Source organism: Anguilla anguilla, chromosome 15 (genome assembly GCF_013347855.1).
Source record: "Anguilla anguilla isolate fAngAng1 chromosome 15, fAngAng1.pri, whole genome shotgun sequence".
Lineage (NCBI taxonomy): Eukaryota > Metazoa > Chordata > Actinopteri > Anguilliformes > Anguillidae > Anguilla > Anguilla anguilla.
The window spans coordinates 3,243,093-3,254,499 of record NC_049215.1 but is presented as its reverse complement, the minus strand read 5'-3'; the positions used below and the strand labels follow the sequence as shown (position 1 = coordinate 3,254,499).

The 11,407-nt window shown below is 39.8% G+C and overlaps 1 long non-coding RNA gene across 1 annotated transcript; it reads right to left on the bottom strand.

Moving 5' to 3' along the window:
- Positions 1-6,320: 6,320 nt before the first annotated feature.
- Positions 6,321-10,476, bottom strand: LOC118213852. Its single transcript, XR_004762529.1, has 2 exons — positions 9,701-10,476; positions 6,321-8,278 (listed from the first exon to the last, which is right to left on the bottom strand). It is a non-coding gene; the product is annotated as an uncharacterized LOC118213852 (long non-coding RNA).
- Between the last annotated feature and the right edge of the window lie 931 nt (positions 10,477-11,407).

The following is an 11,407-nucleotide window of genomic DNA, read 5'->3' as shown; positions in this document are numbered from 1 at the left end:
TGAGTACTATTAATACACACTATTCTGCGAATTAAGGAATTTACATTCCTGAATATTATCGAATAATATATAAAATGTAAGCTGCAAGTATTAACACAAGGATAACTATATTTTGTACAATCCAAAAACATTTTATTTCCAAATCAAACAAATAGTCATTATAAAACATAAATTTATGAACAGTCTAGTAAGAAGAAAAAAATCAGTTTGGATACCTAAAGCTTATATCACATTTCTGAAAAAGATTTACATTTGGATCACTGAACAGTTGTAGGAATACAAACACAGAAATTCAGAATTTCTAAACCTTGCATATAATTCCACGGGTGCATGATATGTTAAGGGTGTATGCAAAGTATTAATCAAACTGAAACAACTGTACAAAAATAGTGTTTTGCACAAGAACATAAGGTGTATTAACTGAAAAACATGTTTTAATTTACTGACTTATGTCAATCCACACAGAGCATAGAACACAACTAGTTCAAATTAAAATAAATTTATTTAGTTTTGTGACTTAGGAGCTGAAAACAGTCTAAAGTTTTTATTAAGAATCTAATGATCAGCATCATGTGGTTTCATACATCTGAATACAATAATCCTTAAAAGCAGTGATAATTTCGATTGGTTTCTAGTACTTTCAATGAATAAAGTGTGTCCTTCATGCACTTTACCTTGTACATGAACTCGAAAGGAAATTTAAACCTACATAAAATAAAGACTGACCAATCATTACAGAGTAATCATTTCATGTCTGTGTCAATCACAAGTCACAAATGACCTTATTCATGCCATATCTCAATCCATATTCAAGCCATATTCTCGTACAAGATATGCATTGCACTCTAAATCACACATGTGCATTGTACTGATGAAAATTTCAAGAACTCAGCAGTAGCAACACGTGTTTTAAAATTTACAGATTAAGGACGTAGTAAAGCAGCAAAACACAATGTCAGGCTTCATGTAGAAACTGTGCATGTTCTCTCTGTACTGGCTGATGAACAGAATGCAGATCATTATTACAAAATACACCCATAATTCAAGACACAGTGTAGGCCTTTAATTTAAAACAGAGTCAAGTGTTTTACAGAGACAAAGAGTGAAAACGTTTAATATAATGGATGTGGTTTGTATTAATGATGTCTGTGTTTATGTAAAGTAGCAACATATACAATACAATTACATGACCCAAATAAACAAAATATTTTAATTTGAAAATGATTAACTTCTATTTGTTGATAGTGCCATACCGTGGCACATCAAAGCACCCAAAATATATGAATCTGTCAGTTTACAAAAAGCTCATAACCTGTATGCTAGAGGAGAATAATACATTTTAACAAAGGCTTCAGATAAAAACAGGTGTGCAATGTATTTCATTTAGGTAAGGCATTCTATTTGTTTGTTTTTTTGGGGGGTATAATTCATGCCAGGCAAGACTGAAAGACAGTTTGGATGTACTACAGGCACGCCTGCTCCTCTAATTCAGCCACATTCAGATGTATGTTCTCACTAACTCTCAAAGCCCAGGTTGCCCAACCCTGTTCCTGGAGATCTATTCCTGTAGGTTTTCACTCCAACCCTAAAAAAGCACACCTCATTCAACAGCTAGAGATATCCTTGAGCTGCTAATTAGTACAATCAGGTGTGCCAAATTATGGTTTAAATGAACCTACAGGATGGTAGAATTCCAGGAACAGGGTTATGCAGCTCTGCTCTAAGCCTTGGAGGCGTTCAGGACAACGGACAGCAACAGCCTCACCTGCTTACATGCACTGCTGATGTGTCGTTTGGGTTTCCAAATACACACAATGTTACACTAGCAGCACACAGCAAACACATGGCAACCCAAACTGGGTATTGCCAAGACCTCCATATAGGAGTTTAGTTTTGCAGTCATCTACTTTGCTTAACAATGTGCGTTAAGCAAATATAGTAATAGCTGGCAGATAAAATTTGTAGGACACTGGGAAATAGGGGACATATATGAACATCCACTTATGGCTGAAATACAAGATGTCGCAAGTTAATATGGGACTGTTGGTGAGCCTAGAGGTTGCATAGGTAAGCTATGATAAGAGCCTGGACTAAGAGCTATGCTGCTCCTTGTGGACTCCGGATGTTGTAGTGAAAGAATGTACAGGATCAAGCCATTGATGTGACAGTAAACTGACATGAAATATTCTGAATGGAAAAGGGAGAATAACTAAGAGAATAACTTAACTTTTGGTCACTTTTTCATGGTTTGTAATAGAATCTTCATACAGCCTCCTGCTTATTTGTAATGCACCGCAAAGTTTTTGCTGCACTGGTAAAATTAACTGCTGTCACTCAAACTTGACTTTTCCAAAGTAGCAAAAAAAACAGCAATCCCAAGGTAATGACAAATAATGTTATGTATATGGGAACATAAATATAGCATAATGCAAGATGCTGTTTCATGCAGGGCCCAAAAAGGAGACAAAAGGGGAAGGAGTCTCTAACAAGGTGTCATCTCTGGATGGCCTGGCCAGGCCACCTCCACCAACCAGCCCTGGTACCTGTATTTATCTACATTGACCACTTGATGTCGCTGTTTGCTTTATTAAATACAAAATAATGTATTAACATGTAGCAAACAACATACTGCACTTAGTAATATAAGGGGTTCTTACATTAAAGCTGGCGGTGTCATTAGAGAAATTATATTTAAGACTGCTTTGCATTTCAAATTGACTGACACTGCTGTGGTTTAACCCAAATGTCTATTACTCTGAATAAGATCAATGAATATAGACCTACGAAATATGGAATTACATTACATTACATTATAGGCATTTAGCAGACGCTCTTATCCAGAGCGACTTACACAACTTTTACAAAGCATTTTTACATTGTATCCATTTATACAGCTGGATATATGCTGAAGCAATGCAGGTTAAGTACCTTACTCAAGGGTACAACTGTTGTAGTCTGTATTTCCCGGTCACTTGTCTCCCCAGTACTGTCTCTGTGTCTGTGTTCCCTGAGCTGCTTCACTCCCCTGTACTTGTGTGATTTCACTATTCGGTGGTTCCGGGTTTTCGTGGTTTCCCCCCTTCTTTCCAGTCTCGCTTTACTTTCTTCCTGCTGATTTCTAGTTTTACTCATTTCTACTAATCCCTACTAACTAATAGATTGTAAAGTACTAACCTCACTAATATACTAACATGTGAATATTACTAATGGACTAACACACACTAGTTTTGGGTTTTTGATAGTTTAGATCACTATACTAATACATTAACCAGTCTCCCCTTTTCCATGCTGCGCTGTAGCTCCGCCCCTTTTCTTTCTAGCCGGCTCTAACGCTGAGTTCTGCAATTGCCTGCACCTGTCTCTTGCTCTGACTGCACCTCTCTCTCTCTGCACGTGTTTTACCTGCTTCACCCAGGCCGTCTATTATCATTGTTGTCTATGTGATTCCAGTCCGCGTTTTGTCAGTCCCCTGTCATTGAATTAGTTTTCCTAATGTTCTTCACCTGGATGTTGTTTGTTACTCCTCCCTCACTCACTTAACCCCTCCTTGATTGTTATCTTCCCCAGTGTATAAATGTCAGTCTTTTCCACCTGTTCAGTGTCAGAACGTTGATCATATTCATTGTGCCGATTATTTGTAAGCCTTTGTCTATTGAGATTCCTGCGACACCCCTTTGCCCGACTTCGAGTTTGCCTGCCCCTTTTGGTTTTGTTTGCTTCTGGTTTGACCTTCGCTTTGCCTTGACTTCTCTTTTGCCTGTCCCTTTGTACCTTCGCAATTCTGATCTCCTGGTTTTTGATTTTTTGCCTGTCTTTTCACTATTCTTTTGGAAACTCGATTTGGCACCGTCCTCTCTCTGACTACCAGGCTTCGAACCTCGGACTGATTAAAGACAACGTTTTTTGGATTTCCCTGGTCTGCGTGTGGGTCCTTACACAGAACATCACAACAACGGCAGTGTCCTTACCCGGGAATCGAACCTGCAACCTTTCGGTTACAAGTCTAGTTCCTTACCCACTGTGCTACACTCCGTCCGGAATGAAGATTGGACTGTGCTTTTGACAAATTATGCCTGATGAGTTCAACAAACAACCGCATAATGAATTTTTATTCATTACCACATCATCTGTAGTGAGTACCCTTTCAGAAGTAACTGATTTGAGCTAGAATCATAATGAACCGGCTGCTCGTAAATTGTATGGACATGCCAATATTAATATTATGTGCGTCCTGTTCCATATTACGATAAACAGAATTTACCTTCCTAATGCGCACATCCTGATTGGCAGAGCTGGTCATAATTAGCATATCCGGTGAGGTAGCTATAGTGGCTATTGTAAGATTCATGCCAGGTGGGGGAAGGCCTCAGGCTGTTTTTGTTGCTTTATTGTTCCTTTGTTGGATGAGGTTGAAGTACTCAGAGTGGCTGTTGCTCTGTCAGTTAGCTTTTGGCTAGCTTTGCTGCAGTTTAGGCCAGCTTCAGTAAAACTTGTGTTTTCAGGGGTTTAGAACACAGTTGTGTTAAGTTTGACGTGATTTTTCTGTCAAAACGAGCACGGATTCAGCTGAACCATAACTAAACTGAGGTTAAACCAGATATACTGTCAAGTGACCTTAAAGGCATACTGCACAGGATTTTCTAGCCTGTGTTTACTATCGAAGAAGCCTCGTCCTCAGTCTTCAACCTCCTCACCCCCAAGTACCCGGCCTAGTCACTGACATGCAAATTCATTAGACACTACCGGTAAATTTCTCATCAGTTACTCAGACCGACATTACCAACATTGTCCAGTCGGGACCACAAACATGTACAAAATAATTTGAAATCCGGACATTCTGTAATGTTCCTCACAGGTCCAACTGAAAACAAGCCAACTCCGCCTCACTTTTCATCCCCTTGGCTAACGTCAGTGGATGCCACAGAGCAAAAGCAATTCCAAGGTTAACGTTATATTGAACAAGCCCTGTCGGCTTGTCTTTTTGCTTTGCTGTATCTAGGCCATTGTAATGGCAGCTAACAACAAACCGAAAATCTAATCCCAAATCACAGGCTCTGTAGCCACACCCACCCCTCCCCACACAGAAAAGAGTATCACACCAAGAAAAGTCCCGAACAAATTAGAAATACAGGTAAAGGTGCACAAATTTGGTGAAAGTGCTTAGACAGAGATTTCCAGTGCATCACAGATGTGCCTTAGCATTGGTTATTCTATAATATTTTCAAGGTAAAAATCCTTTATAGTATGCCTTTAAGGTCCGCCCAACAGGGGCGATTTAAAAGAAGCGTAATAATGGCCCATGAAATTAGTTCAATTTTCTCAGGTCTCTCTGCAAATGGTGAAATAGAAATTTGGTATCATTTTGCCAGTTCCTTCCTATATAAACTAACATTTAACCCTTTGCTAACGGAACTGAAATTTACCAACAGGCCTACACACGTCATCATTTAATTTTCGATTCTCGCAAATATTAAGCCTATTTCTGATAGCCAACTTTAAATACAAATAATTGTATCCACAAAGAACTGCGATTTGTAAGTCCTGCAGGCATATTTTTGATATTTTTCTTGTGATTAACATATCCTATGAAAAGACCTACAATGAATTTATCCTACCAATAAGTTAGGCCTATCGTCCATTCAGTTAATGCCAGATATAGCTAATATCTCGGTAGTCAAAAAACTCTATTGATCTCCAAAAAGCCATCAAAACAACTCATGCGGTTGCTTTGGTCAGCATAGGGGCCTACTTCATCGTTATGTTGAACCTGGCCTTTGTAGTTTCTACTGAAACAACTTTGAGGTTACAGCGATTTCTTTTTTGATATGTGGACAGTGGTTCAGTTTTGGCAGACATAGTGAAAATACAAATAAATAATTTGTTGTTTTGCAGTAAACTTGGTAAAAACTACACTGGCCATGTTTTTTTTTTCAGGTTGTTTTTTTAAAATAGAAATATCAGAGCTACATTTAATAATTTTAGCACACAATTTGAATGAATGGCTTATGGCTGAGTAGGAATAGTATGGCTAAATAGGAAAGGAGAATGCCAGATGATAGGTGTTGAGAGTCGAACACAAGTAGCTATTGTAGGTTTTGGTCTTTTCATAGGATGCTGACAATAAGAAAATACAAAATTTTGACGGCCTTATCCTTTAAAAAATGATAAATGCAGATATGACACATTTTAAATGTATTTCCACAATATTGCATTGTGAATTTGGTTCACCCTTGTATTGGAGTAGTCTAAATAATGCCATACATAGTTTAAGACATTAACGTTTTGAAATATGAAAATGAACTGAGCAGTAGACATCCCCCTTCAATTCAGCCCAGTGCTTTATTGCAACACCCACCTTACAGTACTTAGGAATGTGTTTCAGTTTCAGTGCTTGCATACAAAAATACAAAACATACATGTGTTTCTGTAAACAATTTTCCCAAACAAAAAATTATTAATATCTTCCACAGACCATACAAATCGGCTATAAAAATAAAACATTGTAACGCATGGTCATTAGTGCATTGAAATACTTTTAGCTTGCAGCTCGGTGTCGGCACAATCGAACAAACAACAGAGCTCTTTGGCACAGTGAGAGGAGGGGAAGAGCTGGCTTCACAATGGCTAGCACCATTTCACTTAGTGTAGCTTTCATTTTATCTCAGATCACCAAACAATAAAAAAATCCCAAAAATACATCAACTAAAACAAGTTCAAAACACTGAAACCAACTTTTTAAAGGGTAAGCACCACATAATGGCTTCCCCAAAAGATATTAGACCTTTATTCATCCAGGGGCTCTCATTAAATTAAGCTGCAATTGTTGTTAGTATGGCTCCAAATATAACAAATTGATCACTTCTGACAGAAACACTTGATGTCACGCAGCTTCAGTGATGAGGTGACAGGTGCTGCAAGGCCGAGGAGCTGAAACCTATGATTTTTACTCTCTTGTACTTGTATAATGGGACATGACAATAAACCTCTTGAATCGTGACAGAAATGGACAGCACTGCAATATTTGATTTGGAATCAAAAGAAGACTGATCCCAATTGTTTGCATCCCTGTCCGTCCAGTATGAGGATATTAGACAATATAAGCAGCTACTAACAGTGTTAGGTTTATCAATGCCTTCAGATGGACGGCACTAGCTAATTAGTTTGTACATTGCGATATACTCTAATCCACCTCCAGCAAGCAAATTACTCCAGCATTATATGTTGCTGTAACTTGTTTTCCATCACATTACATTTATTTGGCAGACGCTTTTATCCGAAGCGACATACAAAAGTGCATACCACGCTACTGCAATAATTTTCTAATGTGCATCAAGCTGTAGCGATATAGGCTAATACTTCAATGAAAAAAGGGGCTAGCTATAGCTAATTTGGCAGTATCTCATTTTCTCACTCTATCACATTACAAAATATGACGTAGGCCAAGTGATTATTCCGAAGATTGTTGAAAAAGGGAGGCGGGGCAAAAAGAGGTGTATTTCGTTGTTTCTAATAAAATCTGGTGCGTCGGTCTTCCCTTCAAATTTAACAGCCACTTAAAAGAAGAAAAGCAGAAGAAGCCCAAAGTGGCTGCTTATAAGAGACCTTGGCAACATTGCAGGGAGGGGGTCAGGCCGCCTGCACAGCAAAATGACATTTGAAAGAATAATGAATACAAAATACAGCTTACAGAAATAAACAACTAACGTAGACTCGTGGTGTTCCGAACACAACACAGGAGGCGGCCGCTTTCATGCAAAAGTTGATGTCGCTTCAATGGCAGTTTTTTTCCTGATGAATGATTGTGATTGATTTTTGGCACTCAGAGACACTAAAACACTTTGATGTAAATTAGACTAGAATAATTACTGAGAAAAGGATAAAGCAACTCCACTACTTCCCTGTGTTCGGAATACCATTTCATCTCCCACCGCAAACTCGGAATAGCATGAGTCTGCGTTAAATACAAACAAGCGCGATAGCTGCGAGCGCAACAGCTGCGAGCATGCATCCATGTGTGCATGCATCCACGCAGACACCTTCACACAAACACGTGACCTCTTCTTTGGCTCATCATGACCAACCTTTCCACAAAATCTTGTGCAAATCTGTGAATCCATTTTATGCGCAGTTATGCGTAGGTGTACTGGCTAATGGCAACCGCAAAATATGTGGACTACGTTAGGAACATTCAACTGTGTTGATCGTCTCCATTAAGAAGATCTTCACGTTATTGTCAGGGGGACGCTCCCCGTCCTGTCCTTCCCGACGCCTCTTATGCCTGAGGAGGAAGAGCCAAAATTATATTTCCTGTTGACTGTCAACAAGAGGTCACCTTAATGTGTAAACCTCTTCACACGTGGAAATAAAATACTCCAGTTGTGCTGGTCTGTGTGAAGGATGAGTAGTTCTGTTCTAGGCTTTCTCTTCCACCATTTACCCTGCTTTAATTAGCCGTTACACCAGGGGTGCATCTCTGGTCCTGGAGGGTCGGTCTATGTGCTGGTTTTTGTTCAAACCAATTCCCTTAGTTTTAGTTCTTGGATCACTGGATAAACTGCTGTACTTGAGCACAGTAAAATCTTTAGGATGCACTCTGTGACTGTAGCTGGTGCTTATACAAATGTCAGGTCAAGATATCCATCCATCATCTACACCCACTTAACCTGGTCAGGGTTACGGGGGGTGCTGGAGTCTATCCCAGCATGCATTGGGCGAGAGGCAGGAATACACCCTGGACAGACAGCCAATATATCGCAGGGCACACACACCATTCACTCAACATTCACTCACACATTCATACCTATGGGCAATTTAGAGTCTCCAATTAGCCTACCTGCACGTCTTTGTGGGAGGAAACCGGAGTGCCCGGAGGAAACCCACACGGACATGGGAAGAACATGCAAACTCCCCACAGAACAGCACCGGGCCAGATTCGAACCTGGGACCTTCTAATGACAGTGCTACCAACTGCACCACTGTACCGTCCCAGATCAAGATATGAGTGAGCTAATAAAATAATTAAGGGCAGAATTTGGTAAGAAATCTTGAAACAGGTCGGCCCTTGTTGTGCACCCCTGCTTTAAACCAATGCAGTTTTGCTTGCAGAGGAAACAGCAGCCTGTCTCAGTTTTCAGCTGTGCGCAAGCTTATCAGAACATGCAGTCATGTCATTACATGCAAGCGGCCAATTCAGCTGCTGAGCTGGATTTGACATGAAATCCAGATACAGATTTCCCTCCTTGCCCACCCTGGATTCATGCACAGCATTGGTTACACACCATCAATACAATACAATAAGATCTTATATAGCGCTCTTCATGCGTACATCCCAGGGCGCTTTACAAAAAAAAAAAAAAATAATAATAAATAAATAACCTAAGAGGTCAAAACTAAGAGGAATAGGCACATGAGAACAAGTAAGCCTTAAGATACGTTTTAAAAGAACCAATTGTAGCTGCACCTCTGATATGGCTTGGGATTGAATTCCAGAGGCACGGTGCACCTAATCTACACACAGAAGTTAACTGTAAATATCCACTACATATAATTGCCCCATTTTTCCCCAGGCATTGTAGATTCTGTGGGTACCCCCCCCCCCCCCCAATTCAGTTTTAAACAATTTATGTCTGTCTGTTTCCATTTTGTGCGCATCTATGAATTCTGCATGGCCTATGAAAATGTTTTTTTGGAAACAACTTACCGTCTTCGATAAATAACGATGGCAATGACACCAATGATGACAATGACAGCAACTACTGCATGAGGAGAAGAACAATCAATTAATGGACACCTTTGACATTAAACTCGACTTCAAAGACTGCACACTGATAGCATCGTATATTCTCTCAGGCCACTGACCTGCTGAGTGAATATGCAGGCACTGTACAGCGCTATTACATTACAGTTTCTTAGCAGATGTTCTTATTAGGGGTGCACCGAGAATGAATTTTTATGGCCGATTCCAGTGGCCGATTTTTTAAAGCCAAATCAGCCGATTCCAATAGGCGAAAGTTTTTTTTTTTTTTTGTTTCAACAGGTAAGCTAACAAAGAAAAGATTGTTCATGGTTTATTATAATAATAAAGCATTAGGCCTATTGTTACTGTTGTCATAGCACACGATGAAGGAGCTCTGATTCAGCATGGCTGAATCTTTTCAGCTGCTTCCAGAAGAGTGCGTTTTGACGCTTCACACCGTGATCTGCGCCAGCACGTGATGACGGCAGTCGCGGCAGAAGAGTCGATTTCTCTAGTAAGCTTCTTGAATGCTGCAGGTAGCGCATGCTCACGTTTCTTACATCATAAAACCGGAATACAGATCGGCCAACTGAAAATAAACCAGCCAGTCACCGATCGTGTGTTCCAGCCTGTTCCGATCCACAGCCGATCAATCGGTGCACCCCTAGCTCTTATGCAGTGACTAACAGAAGTGGAGAGCATCAGTAAGACAGAAGTGTGACATCACCTATTGCAAAAGGCTACAGATATTGAGATGCCAACATTTCAGAGTTCAATATCAGTGAGTCAGTGAGTATGGGACTAAGCACTGAAACATAAGCACTTACAGTAGTACAATACCAAACGCAGAAATGCGGGTATGGTACTATTAGCCAATAAGCACTAGCCTCCAATCTCTTTGGTACAATCAACATGTACTGTAATGTAAACCCATGGTTATGATTCTTATTATTTACTGATAAGTGTACAGAGGCATGTTCCCTTTGCCCATTTCTCCTTCGCAGCCTGCTAGAGATATGGAGGTTGCAAGTTTGAATGCTGGATATGCAGTAGCTGTAGGAAACTTACCTAAACCGCACACAGTAGAAATTATTATAATTACTGGAAGAAAAAAAGAAACAGAAGAATGGATGAAATCTTTGAGTTCTGAAGGAGATCAGCAGGCAGTTTTTTGCTAGTGCCTATTCCTTTTCTCAGAACTCACTCCAGGGTGGCCAGGCGGATGCGGGCGTGGTCGTGGGGTTGGCGGTAGCATTAATCTGGTTCAAGTCCGGTGCTCCTGTGCAGCCAAGAGGGTAAAAACCAAAAGTTCCATGGCTTTACATTCTGATAGAGGCTACTCAGAACAAGTCTTCCCATTGCAGCAGCATCACCACACAAGCACACACAAATATACACAGTGAGCTCCAGAATGTTTGAGACAAAGATGAATTTTGTGTGTATTGTTTGATTACAAATTTTAGATTTGTGATCAAACAATACACAATGGGTTAAAGTGCAGATTCTCAGGTTTTATTTTTTATCTTTGTTTCACCGTGTAGTCCCCCCATTTCAGGGCACCATAATGCTTAGGACATATTAATATGTAAATGAAAGTAGTCATGTTTAGTACTTTGTCACAAGAGTACAAAGCCAAATCAAAAATCAAAAATAAATTAATAAAACCGTTTG